At 36.6% G+C, this 23,386-nt stretch overlaps 1 pseudogene; it reads left to right on the top strand.

Moving 5' to 3' along the window:
- The window catches only part of LOC112067397 (NEDD4-binding protein 2-like 1), a 41,512-nt pseudogene extending 18,738 nt beyond the window's left edge, over positions 1–22,774 (top strand).
- Positions 22,775–23,386: the final 612 nt, after the last annotated feature.

Here is a 23,386-nt window from a genome sequence, read left to right as displayed (position 1 = left end):
CACTATAAAACTCTTAGAGGAAAACATAGGCAGAACACTCTATGCCATAAATCACAGCAAGATCCTTTTTGACCCATCTCTTAGAGAAATGGAAATGAAAACAAAAATAAACAAATGGGGCCTAATGAAACTTAAAAGCTTTTGCACAGCAAAGGAAACCATAATCAGATGAAAAGACAACTGTCAGAATGGGAGAAAATATTTGCAAATGAAGCAACTGACAAAGGATTAATCTCCAAAATATACAAGCAGCTCATGCAGCTCAATATCAAAAGAACAGACAACCCAGTCCAAAAGTGGGCAGAAGACCTAAATAGACATTTTTCCAGAGAAGATATACAGATTGCCAACAAACACATGCTCAACATCACTAATCATTAGAGAAATGCAAATCCAAACCTATCTCCTCACACCAGTCAGAATGGCCATCATCAAAAATCTAAAAACAATAAATGCTGGAGAGGGTGTGGAGAAAAGGGGACCCTCTTGCACTGTTGGAATGTAATGATTCAGCCACTATTGAGAACAATATGGAGGTTCCTTAAAAAACTAAAAATAGAACTACTATATGACCCAGCAATCCCACTAGTGTGCATATACCCTGAGAAAACCATAATTCAAAAGGAGACATGTAACACAATGCTCATTGCAGCACTATTTACAATAGCCAGGATATGGAAGCAACCTAAGTGTCCATCAACAGATGAATGGATAAAGATGTGGAACATATATACAATGCAATATTACCCAGCCATAAAAAGAAACGAAACTGAGTTATTTGTAGTGAGGTGGATGGACGTAGAGTCTGTCATACAGAGTGAAATAAGCCAAAAAGGTAAAAGCAAATAACGTATGCTAATGCATATATATGGAATATTAAAAAAAAATGGTTCTCATGAACCTAGGGGCAAGACAGGAATGAAGACAGAGGCGTAGAGAATGGACTTGAGGACACGAGGAGGGGGAGGGGAGGCTGGGACGAAGTGAGAGAGTAGCACTGACATATACACGCTATGAAATGTAAAATAGCTAGCGGAAAGCAGCTGCATAGCACAGGGAGATCAGCACGTGCTTTGTGGCCACCTAGAGGGGTGGGATAGGGAGGGTGGGAGGGAGACGCAAGAGGGAGGAGATATGGGGATATATGTATATGTATAGCTGATTTACTTTGTTTTACAGCTGAAACTAACACAACATTGTAAAGCAATTATACTCCAATAAAGATTTTAAAAACTATGTGTTTATTTTAATAGTGTCTGATGTGCCACCTGTAAAAAAAATCATGCATTTAACAGCATCTGGATCGCACTATAGCTCTTTCCATTACATTACCATAGAAACCATCTTAACGAAATGGTGTTCAAAAGATGCTTATGACCGCCGAGGAGATTCATGCCTATGTATCAGAATCCCAGTGGGATATTTGCAATACCCTGGTGTTTGGAGATAGCTAAGACTTTTCTGGGACATCCCATAATCTTATCACTGTATATTTCATTACCTTTGTAAAGATAAATGTTCAATGGGCCAAGGAAAGTTAACATATATTTTAACATGATCCGTGTTTTAATCATATCTGTATATGTGGTTAAACCACATACTGAAATTCAGAAAATATCTCTTAAAGAGATAGCAAAGATGTTTCTCAGGGAGGAAATACAATTTGAACGTTAAAAGCTATGAAATAATAATTTTAAAAACACATATTAAACGTTAGTTACTTGTTTTGCTGAAAAATAAGTTCCTAGGCCATAAAGATGTTGCATGGGATATTATGATGTTTGATACGGAACTAAGTAAAACCCACAGATGGTATTACTGTCAGAAGATTGGCAAGCCAAGAAAAAAAATCCAAATCCATATGAAGTGTCTATTCCAGTGAGGACAAATTACTACCTTATTCATAAAACAAAAAGTGTCTAGCATAATTAATCTTCCGTGAGTTGGCTGAAGGATCCCCTTAGGTTTTGTTACTCGTAAGAGGATCAGGGTCAGACACAGCCACTGGCCAACTGAATGTTCAACCTTAATAGTAGCCAAGTGAGTATTAGAAAGGGAAAATCCATGTCACTGAGCCCATGCATGACATCTGTTCCTACCAACATGCACTCCTCGCTAATAAGCTTAATGAATAATTATTGGGTTGGCTGCACAATGAGGCAGATTGACATCCACAGGGAAGATCATTACATACACTTGATTATGAGAGTTTTATTTGCAGTGGAGACATTTCTGGCAAACACATCAGATAAAAATATTCTTACATTTAAGACTCATTCTATCTACATAAACTGCCTTCAAACATCCTTGTCTCCCATCCTCTAATCTTGTTCTTTCTAAGTTATTGATTGTTCATGGAAATTGTAACCATTATCCAGGAATCAATGAACCACAAGGATAACTGTTGGAATTTCTGCTTATCATTAATATTTCCTGTCTCCAATGCCCTTCAGGGTCACATGAGTGGGACTGTTTCCCCAAAAACCTACTTCCATCAAGTGTCAGTGTGTACTGCTGAGTAATATGGAAAACAGGCTCAAACGTTCTCTTCTGAATCATCTGGTTGTGGAGAGCTCCATGAGAGTGAGCTGCAGGTTGAGGCACGTATGGCAAGGGAAGGGCAGAGCCGACATTTACAGGAGAAACTGGCTTATGGAACTCACTTGTGTACCTACCTACACAGTCTCATATACACAAAATCCATTTGCTATGCTGCTGTTGACCCCAAATTTTATGGCTTTTGATCACATGATCATGTCATGAAAGGCAGTTCAGGCTCATGGTTACCTCTACCCCTAGAGTTAGGCATTCCACTTTCATCGCAGCTCAGAAGCAAGGCAAAAATTGCCTCTCAGGAGGAGACTATTCACTTTCAAACTTTGGAGACATCTGCTGTAAACTTCCAGCTGAGGTTTGTAAGAGTCATTGCTCAGCGTCACAACATGCCATAGATATTTCAAGAACATTGCATCTGTGGTTTAGTCATACCAGTCAAATCAGAGAGCCTTCTTTTGGTTAGGGCCCAGTCAAAACTGACAGACTTTGGGTCATTCAGAAAATGGGTTGCAATAGCACATCCAAATGGAGTTTTTGTTATCGTGAAAGTCCAACGAGTTTCACCAAATATTATGTCTCCTACTATTCCTTGCAGTGTGCCAGGCAAAGGCTTTCTGGAGCATTTATCTAAAGCTTTAATTACATCACTTCATATTCCCTCAGCCCACCTTTTGCTCCGGATATTACTCTGGCAACCAGTTGCAGCAAACCCCCCCTAGCCTCACCCGCATTGCCCAAACGGACCTTGCTTCTTGTCTCTGGGCCCTTCGGATGCATTGGCATGGGAAACCCGCAAAACCTCACTTGGTATTTATGCATGGGCAGTCTGGAGGCGCAGAGGTAATAATGTCCCACGGGCAGCCTGTAGCTAGTTAGGGCTGGGCAATGCTAGATAGATGCCCAAGCAGACAAGTTTGAGGCATATTTTACTGCTCCACAGAGAGTCCAAAGTTGCTATACCTTTCTTACTTCCTATCCTGGGGCAACTCTGACGATGTGGTATGGGGCCCTGTGGAAACCCATTCAGGTATCATGCATTCACAACTTAGAATTACAAACTTTGACCCATGGCAGAGGGAACTGATGAGTAAATCATCCTCTTGCCTTCTCTTAGGTGGACGGTTCTGAAGTGCATTCTCTTCAGTTCGGAAGGTCCATGTAGAACTGACAAAACAATAAACTGTCTCTCCCTCTTTTCCTGTTTTACTCTCCTCATTTACTCACGTCTGTTTCTTGGGATCACTTTCCAAATAAACTACTTGCATATATCCAGCTCTGCTTTTTGGAGAGCACAGGCAAAGAAAAAGGGGATCTCCAAACATGTCTTGGGGCTCTGAGCCATTAGCTTTACTTGAGTGGCAAATGCCATTTATCTCCTGCTTTTGGACATCTGTCTTACAAAGATGTCTAGAGCTCCATTTTCCATTTCACCATTTTATCTGAGCACGGAGTAATCACTTAAGTAGATTCAGGGTTATGCCTTGGAGACAGTGAGGTAATAAAGGTTCCTGTAGACTAAACTGTGGCTCAGTTATGATGAGCTGGCAGAGCCCTGTTGTGGGACGCTGGATGTGTGCAGCTGTCCATGTGAAAGCAAATCACTTCTGGAGTTTCCTGATAATTGTGATAGAAATTTTTAAAAAGCCAGATCAATAAATACACTCAGGTATTTGGAGTTGTGGTGATTTGCTCCAGGAAAGAGTCTCCATCTGGAACAGCAGCTGCAATTACATTCACTACCTGATTAAACTTATGCTAATCAAATAGCACTTCCAAGACTCTTCTGTCCACAGAGAACAGTCAAGTTAAATGGTGATATGTTAGAAATCATCACTCTTGCTTTTTTCAATCTCTCCCCCAGAGAGGTGGTACTGATTTTGGTTTATTATTGTGGTAGGGAGGGGTAGCTGAAGAGGCCTTTCCTTTTGTTTATTGAAGTATAGTTGATTTACAATGTTGTGTTAGTTTCAGGTGTACAGCAAAGTGATTTACATATATATTCATATACTCATTTATATCCATATATATTCATATATCATATTTATATATTATATATAATTATATATCTAGAATTCACATATATAATAATTCATATATAATATATAATTCACATAATTATAAATATATATTATATTACATATAATTATTATATATTAATTATATAACATATATTAAAATATAAGTGATTCATATATATCTATGTATATTCATTTATATTCATATATTCATATATGAATATATATTATATATAAGATATATATTATATAATATATCATACTATGATAATATGAGATATGTCATATATTATATATAATTCATATACAATTCATATATAATATATATGAATTCACTTCATTATAAATATATATTTACATAATATTATATAAATATTGTATAAGACATATAATTTATTATCTATTATATACGAATCATGATATGTATGAATTATATTTCACAATTATTATAATTATATTATAATTATGATATATCATAATTCATATATATAGATAATTTATAGTATATGAACTATAATTATAGATGAATTATTATGTATTATATTAATTATATATGAATATATTCATATATATTTCATATAATAAGAATATAATTCATATAAGACTATAATTCACATAATATATAATTCATATAATGATAACTATAGGATATATATTTAATACATATATTAAATATACATTATATAAATTATATAAATTACATGTTTTAATATATGAGGTATATAATTATATATATTTAATATATACATTTAATGTATAATTCATATATAATATATAATTCATATATATTCATATATATTCACATATATTTTATTCATATATATTCATATACAATATATATTCTTTATATAATATATTATATTCTTACATGTTCATATATATAGTGTATATATATTCTTTTTCAGATTCTTTTCCCATATAGGTTATTACAGAAATTTGAGTAGATTTTCCTGTGCTGTACCGTAGGTTCTTGTGGTTTATCTATTTTATATATAGTAGTATGTTTATGTTAATCCCAAACTCCTAATTTATCTCTCCCCTCCTTTCCCCTCAAGAGGACTTTCTTAGCTACCACTAGCATGATAGCCTTTATTCCATTAGTGACTGGTATTTCTTAAATTTATCTGTTTATACTACATCCTTAGAAACTATGGTTTTCGCAAGATAGGCATGGGATGGCATGGGGCCCCAAATGAGACGGAAGTTGATCAATCTCCATTTTACGCTTGAGGTAAGGAGATTTTCTACCTGAATACCCATTCAAACCTGCTTCAGCCATGCTGTTTTCTGCTAGAAGCTGACCATATCGTGGTCAAATTCCTAGCCTTTCTGCAGTTATGACTATGTGACGTATTTCTGGCTAATGGGAATCAGAAGTACTGGAGAGGACTTTAGTTCCTGAGAAAAACCTGGCAAAGTCTTGTGAAGAAAATACTCGACATTTTCTTTGCCACCTTATTTTTCTTGCCAAAATGTAATGCCCAAAAGTACAGCACTCTGATCTGCCACCTTCTAGTCTTTGTACATTAAAAAATGAGTTTGGTAGGCGTTTCTCATACTCGTGATTCACATAGCTGAACAGATAGACCACACAACTCATATGAGCCTCTACTCTGAACAGTAACCGTGGAGACCAAGCACCTCGGAATAATATGGGTGTTTCCTTTGCCCCTTTTCACAGTTACCCCACTATCAGGACAGAAGTTTCATTGAAAAAGATGAGGAGAAAAATTTACCATACAGACTATGATATTATTGCAAGTCTTTTTTCTCTTGGTATATTCAAGGGACTCCCAGTCTTGAACTGACTCAGATCTGGGATTAGGCAAGGTGCCATGACTCTAATGTTATGATATTAATGTTACATCTCTGTCATCAGATTTAGAATGTATTTGCTTATGCAAAGCACATAGACCTTAGTTCACTTTGCATCTACCTGAACCTATATATTTATCCTCAATAATGATTTCAGTAATCTCTATAGATGTTACCATTTTAATGACCACTCTACCCTGCTGTGTATTAGAGTAAGTATGCCCAATTCTGTTAAGTGGCACAACTTGGCCTCTGCCAGTCCAGATTCCTTCAGTATCTTTGAAATTAAGGAGCCCATTTTAATGTCCAGTAATTCTATCAATATTCTTGTCATACAACAGTTAGCCACTGCAACACTTATCAAAGGTTTAGAACACTTTCAGATCCAGTGTGTCTTTCAGCATTATGGAAAAAGATTATCTTCTGGTTACAACTGATACATATTTGGTTATAAATCAGTGTTCTTATTTTCAAAATCACAGTCAATTTCACATAACATATTTACATGCCTTTTTTTTTCTCCATAAGCTTTTGGATTCCTTTATCTATGATATAAAAAGGAATTTCTTGTATCTCAAAATTGTTTGGTCTAGTACACTATGAAGTACATATTTCAGTAAAACCATAGAGGAGGTTAAAACTACTTCCATCTATCTCAACTAGTATATTGAATCCAAAATGTCTGGTAGATACATCTGTCTCACTAAATTCAGTCAGATATAACAATGTTTCTCTCTGTTTAGCCCCCTGGAACCCATTCTCATACATTTTCTCCAAGTCTTCAGTGATATGGATTAGCAACATATTGAATTTTGCTTGCTGCATAAACCTTTACATCCCAGAGCCTATAAACAAGGATAACTTGGGAAGGGGCATGGAGATACTGGACTGATTTTGTGTGGCACAGCATTGATATTCACTCTCCCCTTCCACATTAATCTCAGAACCCACTTTTTATAGGAACAATCACATGCCCTAACTAAAATAGTACCTTTCCCTTTGCATCTGGGTTTGTCACATGATCAAGTCCTGCCAATGAGAGGCATAAAGAAGTTGCATGGCCTTCCTGAGAAGTTCCTTAAAAAATGGGGTTCACTCTTCTTCATCCTCTTCTTCTCTTGTGGACTGGAATTAGAACTAGGACAATGTAACAGTTCACTAAAGATGGGGAATAGAAAAGTAATTGGACCCTGGGGTGTTGGTGACCATGGAGGACCCTTTCCAAGTCTGGATTACCTGTTTTTGGATTACTTTTAAGTGAGATAGAAAATAGTTCTATTAGGTTTTAAATACTGTTAATATCTTTTCCTGATAATGCAGCTAGACTTAATCCTGTTTCATGTTTCCAGGTAAATGTTTTGGTAGGGTTGTTAATGGGTCTTCAAGCAAGACTGAAACAACCATAATTGCCAGGAGACCAGGAGATGGTTCTGTAGGCAAAGGAGGCTCAGTCAGACTGGAGAGTACTTATCACTCAAAGCTAGTGCTTTCCAATAGGAGTGCTAAGTATAATTTAGGTGAGAAAATTTTTCTTTGTGCAGGGTTTTCCCATATTTTTTAGAGCATTTAAAATCACTCATACCCAGGTGATAAATGTCAGTAGCATGCCCAAGTAAAAGTACCTCCACGTGTTTACGGAAGCCCTCTGGGACTGGTAGCACCCCCAGTTGAGAACTACTGCTTTAAACCATGTATATCTTTCCATGAGTCCTGCTTCCAGTTCTTGGTGCCCTATTCATTTTTAACATGTACATAAGAGATTTGGCAAAATTACAATTCAACTGATGTAAGTTTTCAAGCCACGGGGTTGTATGTTAACTTTTATTTATTCCACTTTCAACCCTGTGGCTACAAGTGACAAGAAATTCGTTTAGCACAGCATAGAAAAACCTTGATTTTCTGACTCTGCCTGAAAAAACAATTAGAACTTTGAATTTGTCATTTTATTTCTGGAGCATCCCAGCGCAATTAGAGGCCATCGATCCATCTCGTACTTTTCATGCTCATCATATTGTTTTACAGAAACGGATATTGGGGCCTTCAAAGTGTTGCCATCAAATGGGCACTTGATGCCAGGTGACCACAGGTGAGAGTAAATAAGTTATCTGTTGGGCCAGAGAATATTTACAGTTTATAAGTTATAATCTTACCGCCTCAGAACCAATGGAACAAGTAAAATAATGCCAGATTTATTCTTTTAAGTATCAGTTGTCTGCAACTAGTAGAGCTTCTGAATTGGTGTTCTTAGTGACAACAAACAGAATTCACTCGAGATTGTCTCTGATGAAAAGTAATGATTGAGGGCACGGGGCGGGGCAAGGGGAAGCTGGGACGAAGTGAGAGAGTGGCATGGACATATATACACTACCCAATGTAAAATAGATAGCTAGTGGGAAGCAGCCGCATAGCACAGGGAGATCAGCTCGCTGCTTTGTGACCACCTAGAGGGGTGGGATAGGGAGGGTGGGAGGGAGATGCCAGAGGGAGGGGATATGGGGATATATGTATAGGTATAGCTGATTCACTTTGTTATACAGCAGAAACTAACACACCATTGTAAAGCATTTATACTCCAATAAAGAGGTGAAAAAAAATAATGACTGAGAATCAGTCTTGGAGAATATGAAGAGAGGAACAATTAATTCCTCAATTATATCACAGAGGTTGCTTCAGCAAAGAAACCCCATAGAGGCTGCTTAGCCCAGTACAGATACATCAGCAAGTCCAATGATGCTGGGGACGGGACTCAAAAGCTTCACCATCACCATTCCTAAAAACAGATTCCATTGGGTGCCCACTTCAGTTGATTCCTTTTGAGCTGGCCTCACGTGGGTGTGTTTGATAAAATAATTTTTGCATTATGACCACATGTTTTTTCAGAATCCTTTTTTCAAGCCTATGCTTGGGGTAGATCACTGCTATTCAACATCTTCATGATCTTTGCTAGCTAGTTAGTGATAGTGCTTATTTTCATGTTTTAACTGCTTTATTATCTTTTAAAAAATATGTAATACTTCGATTACTGTGTAAGTTGAGAAATTTTCATATATCAATGTCTCATTTATATATTCTCCATGTGGATTTTTCTGCCTTTTTTCCCCACCAAAATTTCAATTGTAGTGTTCCCTGAATTTTTAATTAAAATTTGCATATTTATTGAGTCTATAAACCATTCTTGTCATATTTGCTATAATTATATTGCCAGCTCTTTGTGTTTCCTAATTTATTTTCCATTTTTATTTTTCTTTATGATATTTTCCATTGATTTTTTCCTGAGCACAGGATGTTATTCTATTAAATGATCAATTCTTTTTCAAGGTCCCCGTTATTGTCATGAATGATTCCTTTAATGTGCTCTTGAATTTTATTTCTTAATAATTTAGAATTCTTGTGTTACGGTCTAAAATGAACTTGGTCTCTGGGGTGGCTTGGTATGCTGTTTTTACCCTGCTTGGATATCAGAAATCTGCTGGTAACTTGACTTGGGTGACATCTATCTTCTTTTTAATGCTCTGGAGCAGTTATTTCTTTATTAAACGTTTTCTATAACATTCTAAGTGCATTTGGTTTAGATATTCTTTGTGAAGATAATTTTTTGTGCATTTTCATGTTTTAACCATTACTATTGGAGTCAAATTTGGTACCATAATTTTAACAGAAAATCAAACAAATAGAAATTTAAATATTTTTTTTAGTGGAGAGCAGTAATTCTCAAACTTTAATGTGAATAAGTATCACTTGATAGATATGCAGATTCCTGGCTCCTTCTCCAAACATTCTGATCCATTCATTAGCTCTAATTCTGAGCGACCTAAACTTTTGCATCTTTAATATTACAGGTAATTCTTAAGTTAGAAGAGTTGAAAACTATGTCTTGAGAAATATGGGGATAAATTTCACATATTCTCTTATAAATGCTATCTCCTTGTATAGGTTATTGTATCTTTTATCTCATTCCTAATTTTGTTTTCTTGTGTTTATCTTTTCTCTTATTTAGAGTTACCAGGAATTCTTGCTAAATTTTCATAAGTACAATTTATTGTATTCATTTTTATTTGTACTACATTCTATAATTTACTGATTTCCTTCGTGGTTCTTATTATATTATCCTTTATATAAATTTGTTTTGTTTTTCTCAGTTATTGAGTTGGGTATTCAGTATACTTGTTTTATTTCTGCTTAAAAATGAAAATATTGACGGTCATGATTTTGAGTATGCTGTTTTCATCTCCCATGAGATCTAATGTGGTATTCTAATTTTAGTTATTTTGTAAAATTCTGGGATCATAGTTTTGAATTTTATTTAATACAGTAGCATTTAATAGTTTTTCCCTAAGCTTCAATTGCTTATTAGCCCTTTGTTAATGGTCCTGATTTATTGCATTATGGAAAAATATTCTAGTTCATATGATTTATTTTTTGAGGAAATTACTCTTGTTGCCCCATGGCCTAATATGCCATCCATTCTTTTTAGTGGCTACTTGAAAAGAAAAGTTTTAGTTTTTTAAAATAAATTTCCAAGTTTACTATATTATTTACATTCCTTATATCTTTGTTTATCATATGCATATTATGCAAAGTTTTTTAAGGTATAGTTAAATCTCTCACAAAACTGTTTCAATTAACATCTTATTTGCTTCCTATGAGTTTTTACTGTATATAATTTGAATAATTTTTATTTGGTTGTAAACTTTCTTAAATATTATACTATAAATTCTACCTTTTCATGGCATACAAGCATTCTTAAAATCCGTTAAATTATTGAACTTGGTTTCTCTTGAATTCTACTTTGTCTAAAATAGTTTTCCTATGTCTACTTTCTTTATGTTGATATGTGTTTGATAAATCTCTGCCCACCATTTTATTTCTAACACTTATTGGTTATTTTATTGTAGTTGTGTCTCTTATAAGCAAGAAAGGTTAGAAATGAAATTGCTTGTTAAAACTACCTCTTACTTTGGTTTTATAATTTAAAAAATATCTTACATATATATTTTTTTTTGCTTTTTGGTGTGAAAATGTAATCTCATTTTATTTTTTAATTTTTAAAAAAAATTTTATTTAAATATAGTTGATTTACTATGTTGTGTTAGTTTCAGGTATACAGCAAAGTGATTCAGTTATATATATATACATATATGTATGTATATTTCTTTTTTAGATTCTTTTCCATTATAGATTTTGTTTTGTTTTTTCTTGTTTGTTTGTTTTCCATTATAGTTTATTACAAGATATTGAGTATAGGTCCCTGTGCTATACAGTAGGTCCTTTCTCATTTTTCTGTAGTATATAATATGACCTGCTTTTTAAAAAAAATCATAAATTACCACTTTTAAATCATCTTTTTTACATTGCATATCTTACTGTGGGCAATATTGTTTTACCTTTTTAAGCACTGCTCCGTCTTAAAGAGCAGCTTCTTACTCTAGGCAACTGCTTCTTTCTACACTCCAAACATGTCTTTCCAATGGGGATGCCATTTGTAGTGTTTTGTCTGGATAGTCAGAGTTGATTTGCATAGCAGTTGGCCCCTGATTAAAGATAGGCTAGGGCTTCCCTGGTGGCGCAGTGGTTGCGCGTCCGCCTGCCGATGCAGGGGAACCGGGTTCACGCCCCGGTCCGGGAGGATCCCACGTGCCGCGGAGCGGTTGGGCCCCTGAGCCGTGGCCGCTGAGCCTGCGCGTCCGGAGCCTGTGCTCCGCAACGGGAGAGGCCACAGCAGTGAGAGGCCCGCGTAGCCTGCGCGTCCGGAGCCTGTGCTCCGCAACGGGAGAGGCCACAACAGAGGGAGGCCCGCGTACCACAAAAAAAAAAAAAAAAAAAAAAAAAAGATAGGCTAACCTGAGTCCTTCCTCAGAAAGTTTTGGAGCAGAATTGTGTCAAAAGATGAAGTAAATGATCTTTTACATTTCATATATAAAATGTATTCTTGTGGTAAACAAGTGGGTTATCAATCGTGGGAAGAGCGAAAACCTATGTCTCCAGACCTTCGGAGAAGATGCCAGTCTCAGGGAAGAAATATGACAAGCAGAGAGAAGCAGAGACAGAGATGAAAAGGTGGTCCTGTTGGTGTTTGGACCCCCAGCTCCTGATGTCCCTGACCTCCAGCTGTTTTTCTGGCCTTCCTGAGGCTGTGTTGGCCATCCAGTCAATTCTCTAGACTGAACAGGAAAAGAGTGCTTCTGATCAGGGTCGGCAGAGGTTGAACAGTCCTCTAACTCCTTAAAAAAAAAGAAAAAACCTCACAAATTACCTGTTGGTTAAAACCTTATATGCCCAAACCCAATAACAGACAGGAAGCAAAGCAAAAAGATATATTCTACTTTCTGTTAAACAAGCACACTTTTCTAACAACATAGGGCACTTTGGTCAAAAGTGGGCTTTTCAGTCTTTTCCATTGGCTTCATAGAGGAAATTTATTCTAGGTTTTTGAGAAATATTATGAGAGCATTATTGTTGCTTTTTTCCTTTTTTTTTTTTTCACCTTTTCTATGTAGTTAGCATTTATTAAAGGTAATCTGAGAGAGGACATTTTAAATCAAATACTATCACATGCATCACATCTTGTTTGTTTATTCATTCATATAGTTGCTTCAGCCTGCAATCCCCTTATCCCATTCTCCATGTATATTCAGGCAAAGCGTATACAGTTTAATTGCTTCTTCATTTATTGCACTGTGTAAAGAATCACCCAAGTGAAATGTTATTATTTTACTTCTTAAAAAGCTGATGAATTGAAGAAGTTTAATTAGGATTGATATGAAAACTTACTAAGAAAACTGATTAGGTGAACAGAATTTGTTCATCCCTGAATTGCATTGAAAACATTTCTGAAAATAAGGAAGAGCAGTTCAGACCTTAAGGAAATCCTACTAGAAGTGCCAGGGTAGTTTTATTTGAAATGCAACCTTTTCCAAAATTGATTCATTGTAGTTCATCACCATTTGATGTAAATGATGCAGTTTCACTAAGCACAAAGCACTGTGTCATTTAAATTCAGAAAAATGTGCCATATTGTAAAAAACTTGAAGCCCTGATTGACATAGATCTGAGTTCTATTATTAACTGCTTGTATAATAGCTATAGCTTATTAACAAAAAATAAAGATTGAAGAAAAGTAACATCTGATTTATTGCAGTGTGGTAAATGGGGGGTACAATCTGTAAGAGGAAGACATCACAGATAAGTTATTTGGGAAACTTTGATAATTAATTTCCAAAATCATGTAGCTCTTGAACACTGCTTAAAATATAATATCTTAGTAAAACATTACATAAAATTCATATCTGTATAATTTTTACTTATTTTCTGTGATTTTGAAAAGTGAAGACACAAGTTATAGGAAAGTTAATTTATAAGGCCACAATGATTATTAGGACCCAATTGGGAAAATTGTTTATTTTACTATTTTGGCTTTCTACGCCAAGTGTCCTTAACTTGTGTTAAATCATTTAAGAGGTCCTTGAATTTGGCAGGGAAGAAATGCATCTTTATTTTCACTAATATCTAATTGAAATTTAGGTTTCTTCCTTTATTATTTAGGCGGCATGTTTCAATAAGATTAGCAGTATCTATGATTTTGTTACCGACAGAAATTGTAAGTATTTTTACAACATAAAACTCAAAATACCATTACACTTAAAACTACTTCAAAGTTATAGTAAACGACTTGCTATATTTTGTAATTTAATGCATTTATAAAGCAGCACATATATTACTATACCACAAATTCATTTTCAATAATATTTTAATGCCTGAATCTCAAAATAAGAAGTTTTATTTATTTATAATTCTATGTATTTTTATGCATTTAAAGACATTAAAAGAAATGGTCTATGAATAATAACAGAATGTTAAGAATCTTTTTTGCAAACTCATGAAAGTGAAAAAGTAAGGGAAAGAAAGAATAGTAGAATGTAATTTTTTCCAGGACCATTTCATTATTCTTTCACTATTTCACAAAAAGGGAACAAAATTAACATTTTGAAAGAAAAAATATATTATGGAGGCAACTATATTTCCTGGTTTGCCTGGAATAGTCCTAGTTTTCCTAGGGTAATTATTAAAGCATTCCTTTTCACACTCCAAAATGTCTTGGATTGATGATAAATGATACTAGCATGCTACATATTATGTACTCAAACTCACTAGAGAGAAGGTTTGGCATTGATTTAATTTAGAGGATTAATAAATGGAATGCTTTCCCTTAATTGTTTTTCCAAAATCTTCCATTTCTTACATGCAAAAAAGCAACCGAATAATAAGATTTATTACCTTTGACACTCAAAATACTGGAAAACAAAGGCAGAATCTCAGTAAATGTCTGTTTAATTAGGAGCTGTCTTAGGTAGAAAAGGAATATTCACTGATTTATTCTGTCTTGCCTCCATCTCTAGTTTAAAGTAACGCACACAAGAACCATAATCTAAAATCTAGAATAATCATAAAAAGGCCATGCAGATGGGGTATGGCCTGTTATTCACAGTGGGGTCTTATTCAGACATCTGAGAAGCAAGCAGGCACTACTGACTTCTTAGCATAGATTTCACTTAAGAAAAAATGAGAAATGAGTCCTAAAATACATATGAAAAAACAAATACTGTATATGAAGGAAAAAAATTAGTGTAAAGGTACAGAATAGGATAGCAAGAGTTCATGATATAAATAACAACTTTATCATGCTAATGGATTATTAGACACTTTCCATGGAAAGCAGAACAAACAGTTTATGCAACAATGGTAACATTTCATTGCCAAGAAAAAGAAACATACAATGGCAGAGATCCGCAAAGGTTGACAGAAATAAGTGGGACACCGCTGTGTGCTTTTCCCCGTAACCATTAGATTGCCCTGCCCTAATGCTTGCAGGAAGAGAATTTACATGTACAATCTACTGGCTGGCTTGCCTTCAGGAAGTACATATACACCTTTGACAAGTAAATTGTAGACGCCTCTTTCCACGCTTTGCTGCCTTACAATAATTTTTTGTTCTCTCATTTTGGCTTTAATCAAGACTGGATTATTCTTGTTTTGCTTCTTCTTATTTAGATATCTGCCAGCAAAGATGTTTGCTCTGTGGCCTTATTCCCTGCGTCTATTTCCATGGAAATACCTAAAACTTCCAAGTGAAAATCTATATACCATGATTGCTTTAAAATTGAGACGTCTATTCCAAGTGAAATTTCCTTTGTGGGGAACTGTAAACATTTCTACAAAAGAAATTAACATTATGTTATGAAATGGACTTAAAAAGCAGAGTTGTCTTTTTAAAATTAATTGTCTTAGAAAGCAAAAGTGTATTTAAAAAAATCAAAAGCAGCCACGACAGAGTGTAAATAAAATATTCTATAAAATGTAATCTGGGATATTTTGATGAAATATTGAGGAAGACAGTAGAAATATGCCTTTGAGTGACACTGGTGGTAAAGCAGTTGAATTTTTGTTTTGTTTTGTATTCAAATAATTAAATCCTTGAGAAACAAGGAAAGCCAAAGGAATTAGAGTGCATCACCAACAGAATAAACTTAAAATACCCACGCAATGAAATTTGCCTCAAAATATTTGTACAGTTCTCTATTGCATCCCCGGAATTGAACATCCATCCCCAAAGCATTAGCACATAAAGTTTTCCTTAAGTTATATTTTCTAGGGCACCCAGAGGAAGATATTATGTTTCTAGAGTTGTGATGAGACCATCACTAGTATTTTTGATTTCTGTCTTTATGAATCATTCAATATTTCATTTGCCCTCAGCCAGGATTGCAGGCAATTGAGACTGTTTTCATGATGAGGTAAATCAAAACAACTATTTCTGAGGAATAGAATTAACTGATGGTCTTACCTGTATGATGATTGGTCTTTCTGAAATTTCTGGAGTCTTCCAACAAGTTTTACTACCAGATTAGGAGGAACCCTAGGGAAGACTTTGGGTTCTAAATGTATTACGACCTTACCTCCAGCAAATCTGTTTTCCCTTGATAATCAAGATCAATAACCCTCTATTTTGTGACTTTGTCCTACAACAAAAGGAAGAGCTTGAACTAGACAAATGGAAGCAATAGCCTCCAATTCACTGAGACCATTGTAGAGTCCCCTGACGGAAGAACTTATCCTTGTGTTCTAAAACCTCCTGGGTGAACCCTAAGACAGAGAGCTGGACATCAAAGACATAAATGGAAACCTTAACTTGTGAGGGATTCACTAGGTATGAGAGTGAGAGGTGTGAAACGTACTTCTATTCTTTGTTTCCTGTATTCCAGGTCTGGTTCAGAGAATATACACATTTCACATAGGACAGCACCGAAATTTTATAAGATGTTATCTTCTATCTTAGTTCCATCCAGACTATTTCAACCCTCTGTAAGGTCAAGTGATTTGGGGTGATAAGGTACATGGTAAGGCAGTAAATTCTGTGAGTGTTAGGCTATTGCCTTAACTTGTCTGCATGAAATTAGTTGTTTGATAAGAAACGATGTTGTGAATAAGGCATTCAGTAAACTCAGAGATGGGGTTAATGGAAGAAGCATGTCAGAAATGGAAGGAAAACCTAAATTCAGAATAAATATTTGGTACGGTTGGGGAAAATTATTCTTCCTTTCATGATGTAAAAGGTCTAATGTTTCAATTCACAGTCAGATACCTGGCTAGATCCCTAGGGAATAATAACTTTACTTTTGGTCTTTTTCACTGCTGCTGGAAAATTGGGTCCTGAGTAGAGGCTGTAGCCAGGGGGCCATGGAGTGGGGAAATATTTGTTGCTACATAGCTCTGACCTTGCCCTCAAGGTCATGGCATCCTTTGGCCAAGCAGTAAGAAGGCTTGGGAAAGAGGTGACTGAAAACCACCAGTGTACTGAGAGTCCCCACTGCACTGGGAGCCTTTTGGTGAACATTCACATGGTGCATAATATTATCACACCCTGAATCCATTCCAAGAGTTCCATTCACATGCTTCTTTCTAAAACATCCTCGAAACCTACTCCTACGTACCAGTTTTTCCAAGTTCTCCTCTGTCCAAACAATTATCCACCACTTACTTGTATAGATCCTGATCTTTGTCTTTTCCAGCCTTCTTCTCTTTTGCCAAAAGAATTAGATGCCGTATAACTCAGCTTGGGAGTAGGGCTGAAATGCCACAACTCTTGTATTCCTGTTTCCAGCATACTCTGAAAGCTCTTCAGGAAGTCTTTTGGTTCTTTTTGACAGCGTGTTCCTCTATCTGCAGTTGTGGCTTGAGGGAGGGGTGGACATATGGCAGGGGTAAACACAGTGGGAGCATGAACTGCTCATGAAAGTAACACACTTGTGCTTTCAGATCCTGTTCACAGTAGTATTTTCTGATTTAATTTGAGGAACGTGCCTGCTTTTTCTGGTTTATAACATCTGATGACACTCAGTTCGTGATAGGCAACTCAAATTACTGGGCTACCTAGTTCTATAATCAGGTATTCAATCTCTGCTAGGGTTTAGCAGCAAACCGATAATTATTTCTCTAAGGGAAAATAATTACTTGTTAATGACTTGTTACCTGGATTTATGCCAAAACATAGGATTCTCTGTGCCATGGCTCACCACAAACACCACGAAACATCCAAGTATGACACAGGTACTTTGAGTAACGCTGACTTCCCTAGTCATAAAGTCCCAGTGAAAAAGCTACAGACATACAGCCCAAATCAGTTAAAATATCTACTCTTTTCTATTTTTCTCTCAATACTGGTAGCATTTTGAGCTACTCAATAAATGAATCAGAGCAACACACCCCAAACAATTACATTTTTCCTGCCAAATACAAAAGGATGTATCATATGTTTTGTCTCATTCTTTGTGGTAAAGAGTATGAGGTACAGCAAATTATCATTCATTTTGGAAGGAATATCCTGTAATTTCCAGGCTTCTAAATTCCCCCAGAACTCTACTGAGGAATCAGGCCCCCGGATTTTAATAAGAATCATTTCTCATCCTCTGGCAACAGGAGCTTACAGACCTGACATCTGGCAGACCTGCTGTTTTCTATTCATTGGGTTCTATCAGCCTTATGCAGTCAAGGTTTCAGAGCAGCATACAGATTTGGGAGGAAGATAAAAGGTCTTGAGGGGTACAGGGCCAACAAAGCAAGTTCATGAAGATATAATATTTCTCCTATTAAATTAACACAAACAAATCCTGCTTTTTGCTGACTTGTGAGATGGAGAAGAAATACATATGTATAAATAAATATAAAATATTTAAATATACAAATGGTAAAATGATAACGGATATGATGTGAAATAACATCCGCAATTGGAATCGCTAGCTAATTGAGTTTAGGATAATCCACTCATTCTCTAAGATAGGTAGATCTGCTCCAGACACTGGGCACATAAAGTCATGATGTGATTGGAATCATCACCTCTACGTCTCTTGCCTTCACTGGTGGCGCTAATCTCCAGGACTCGCCCAGGCATGTGATATTGCTAATTATTTTACTCTTTTGAGATAAAGTATGTGATGGTTAATTTTATGTGTCAACTTGACTGGGCATAGGATACCCAGATAGCTGGTAAGACATTATTTCTAGGTATGACTGTGAGGGTGTTTCTGGAAGAGATTAGCATCTGATGGAGTAGACTGAGTAAAGAAGATCCACCCTCACCAGTGTGGGTGGACACCAAGCAATCCACTGAGGGCCCAAATAGAACAAGAGTTGAAGGAAGTGTGAATTTCTTCTCTCTTCTTGAGCTGGGACATCAATCTTTTCCTGTTCTCAGACATCAGACCTCCTGGTTCTTGGGACTTAGGACTCCAGAACTTTTTCTATACACCCACCCCACCCGGGTTCTCAGGTCTTCAGACTTGTATTGAGTTATATCATCAGGTTTCCTGGTTCTCCAACTTACAGACAGCAGACTGTAGAACTTCTCAGTTTCCATATGTGAGTCAATTCCTATAATAAATCTCCTTGTATCTGTATGTATGTATGTATATATGTATGTATGTATCTATCTATCTAATATCTATCTCCTGTGTTTCTGTTCCTCTAGAGAATCCTGACAAATAAAGGGGTGAAGATCAGGGCCTTCCACTTGGTTCTTTCAACCATGTTAACCACAGGACAGAGAGTTACTGTGGCATTCTCTTAGTTGCTGATTACATTTACTCTCATCTTAATTTGGGAACCAGAGTAACAACCACTTGTTTAGTCAAAGAGCCAATGGACCACATGAACACTTTTAATTTAAGTACTCATTCAGCATCTGATTTCAATAAGCTACCACTTGGACCAAAGGACTAAAGTGTTCTAGATTCCTAGGGATTAGTATTAGTATAGAGACAGTAATAATCCAAATCGTCCATGAAATATATGGATTTTTCCATTTTTGGGTGCATGAGTGCTCTTGTAAACGTCTGTCGGACCTTTTGAGGAGAGTCAGGATAAAATTTGTAGCTCATGATTCTGTTCTTACAACAAAATCCTTCTCTAATCGTGCCCACTATTTCATGTCTACTGTCCTGTTCTCTATGCTCCACTAAGAGTTCACATATGCTACCCTGGGGCAAAATTATTGTAAGATCATCAAAGTTTTAATAAACTTGCCTAATATCAATATTATTTTTCATCTCATTACTAAGAAATCGATCATGTTTGAATTCTAAAGGATAAGCAGGAATTCACATCAATGTGATTCTTTCATTTAACAGCTACCAAAACAGAATTAATTAAATGTAATTTCAAAATGGAATGAAGAAAATCCAAAATGTCTTTTAGAGAGTCATAATACACAAAAAAGATGTTAAAAATCTATTCAGTGTATTGACAGGTCAATAAAACAAGCAGCTTTTAATGCTGATTTACCAATTATCTCTAATAGTGTTGTACCTTTTGCTTCTATCATTTGTTTAATTTCTGAGCAGGGCTTCCATTGGTGATTCTTTTTTTGTTGTTGTTTGTTTGTTTGTTTGTTTTGCGGTACGTGGGCCTCTCACTGCTGTGGCCTCTCCCGTCGTGGAGCACAGGCTCCGGACGCGCGGGCTCGGCGGCCATGGCTCACGGGCCCAGCCGCTCCGTGGCACGTGGGATCCTCCCGGACCGGGGCACGAACCCGTGTCCCCTGCATCGGCAGGCGGACTCTCAACCACTGCGCCACCAGGGAAGCCCCATTGGTGATTCTTAATTGGAAAAAAAAAAAAAAACCTCACTTATGAAGACATCAATTAATTAAATATATATACTTTTTTACTTTAGCAGTTTAGACACTGTGAGCATCTGTTTATCACATTGCTCAAATGCTTAAAAGAAGAAAAACCTGCCTTTCAATAATTTATGCTAGATAAGATTGTTTTTGATGTTTAAAGGTGAGAAGATGTGATTCTAAAATTCTCTAGGCATTCAATTTCATTAGAAGGCAACATGTTATAAAGAAAGAGAACAAGTTTTTATATCAGGGAGTCCAACTTTGGCAGAGTGGATCTGCCACTGGCTTTTTTCTTTTTTTTAACACAGACAAGAGATTTAACTTTTCTGAGCTTTAATTTATGAATCTTCAATTAGAAATAGAAATACCTATCTTGCAGGTTCAGCAATAAAGTATAAAAGGCATGTGGCCAGAGTTTGGTGCATAGTTATTAATGTAGTTATTGATTATATGATTTAAAATAGACAAATTATGATATCATGGTTTCATAAAGATGTATTCTGCCTTTAAAAAGACAAGCAGTAGGTATCATTGATCTATATCTTTGTCAAGTATTATGGCAGCAATATCTCCCTTTCCATGTCCTACCTACTTTTCAATCACCCTTTATGAATGACTGTGCAGAGTCACACTGAAGCTTAATTAATACTGAGCTTTGGGGGACCCTCAGCAGTAGCTGAATACGTGAGTAGAGGGGCCCAGGAGGCCGGGGTCAGGGACTTGCATGCCATCTTTAATTAGCAGATCAGTGTTTTTTAACCATTTTAAATTTTGGTCTTTGGAGTAAGATTTAATCTGAAGGAAGAATCCTCTGCTGCCCATATTTTGAAAACCACTAGCCTAGACCATTTCGTCTTGGCCTTTTGAGGATAACAGATGTTGGTTAAAACCACAGACAGAGCCATATGGATGTCACTTCCTGTTTCTCCATTAAATGTCTTCTCTATCTTTATATAGCGGTTGGATATTTAATAGAGTCTGACCTGAGCACAAAGCCATGGTGAATGTGTCTTGTGCTTTTTGTCCCTGTAAAAGGAAATTTATGTTTTGTTCTAGTGTTTCCCCTTATATTAAAATGAAGTAAATTACTCTAATATCATCATTCAAAATGTAAATATAATGTTTATTTTGAAATGTATATTTTTCCTTTCACAATCCCCAAAGCTTCTTATGTCCATTTCCTTTCTCCATGAGTTTAAATAATAATAGCTGCTGATTATACAACATCCCAAATTTGTTTCAGCATTTCCCGATCTCTTCCGAAAAATGCCTACTTTGTCAAGCATTTTACTGCTACTCTTCCACCCTGTTCAGGTTTATATTTTTCTTCCATTTAGCATTTTACAAAAGGGATTTGGTCATTTTTGTTTTTCTGGAAATGAGCAGGTCTGGGCTAAAATAAGAGGTCTGGGACTTCCGGAAAGGGGACGCAGGGCTCTCGCAGCCCCCACCCCATGAGGAGAGTTTTCTTGAATCCTCTGGGAGGCTGAGCCTCTGGCAGCAGCAGCCTTGACCACCTGCCCCGCTGCCCTCCTCGTGGGATACCTCCAGGCTGTCTCAGCTTTCGGCAACACCTCTACCTCCTGCGAGGTCTCCGGCTCGGGGGGGAAACTGCACTGGCCAGACAATAGCAACACAACTTTCCCAGGGCCCTGATTTTCAGCACGGATAATTGTTTTTCTTCAGAGAAGATGGTGCCTATGAGTTCAATCCTGACTTCCTGGAGAAAACTCATGAATGGAACCAGAAAAGGGCAAGAAAAGCAATGAGGAATGGCATATCCCCCATCATCACTGATATTACTGCTCTTATTACTGATGACGTCAACTTCCAACGAAATACCAACGAAAGAATCTTTTCAGGCTGTAAATGTAAATATTTCTAGAGTCCCAACAGAGACAGTACACCGAATGAAAGGTATGAACATGAGGTTACTTTTTCCAGTGTGCTGCATGCTGGAAAAACCAAGCAGAGCCAACAGAAACCAGGACAGGAATAATGCGTCTCCTTCCGAGGGTGCAGGGTATGGAACACCGTCACAGAGTTCCGAAACCGCAGGGCCCCTGGTGGCTTCACTGATGAGAGCTCCTTTAACACAAGGGCTGCTTGTCGCCCTGGGTATTGGGCAGTCACAATTTTCCTAAGTCAGTTTCTCCTTCAGTTTTTAGTCTTTATCCTTCATTCAGTTGTAGTCAGAGCTCTCATGCCAGTGTAAATTGGCAAACCTGAAAGTTTTTGAGCAGAAATCATTACATTCCTCTTCAACAAGCATTTGTTAAAATGATCCTGTATGCATGGCCCGATGCTGGGAATTCTACCCAGTTGATGAAACAAAGTCCCTTTCTCTAGGGAAAGAATTAATTTGAAACTGAAACCTGAGAACATACCCAAGAACCTAATCAGCCACATGGGTTCATTAATGAACTGAAGTGTTTATATAAAGCTTCAGTACCACCTTCTCTGAAGCAATCTATTTTTTCAGGAAATTCATCTCCATCAGGAAGTTGGAAAGGTGGGGGAGAAGTAGGAGGCAGGAAAAACTTTAGGGCCATTGATACTTTGATCATCCACGTACCCAAAAAATGTGAGATGTGTGCCTGTAATGATGATAATGATTTTCCTTTAAAATGAATATGCCAGAAAGTACACAGCCTAGGGGAACATTGTCCTTCAAAACAGACACTTTGGGAAACTGTTCCTCTATTTTTTTTTTTTTTTTTTTTTTTTTGTGGTACGCGGGCCTCTCACTGTCGTGGCCTCTCCCGTCGCGGAGCACAGGCTCCGGACGTGCAGGCTCAGCGGCCATGGCTCACGGGCCCAGCCGCTC

This window comes from Physeter macrocephalus, chromosome 10 (assembly GCF_002837175.3).
Source record: "Physeter macrocephalus isolate SW-GA chromosome 10, ASM283717v5, whole genome shotgun sequence".
In the NCBI taxonomy this organism is placed as follows: Eukaryota; Metazoa; Chordata; class Mammalia; order Artiodactyla; family Physeteridae; genus Physeter; species Physeter macrocephalus.
This window is presented reverse-complemented; position numbering and strand designations above follow the sequence as displayed.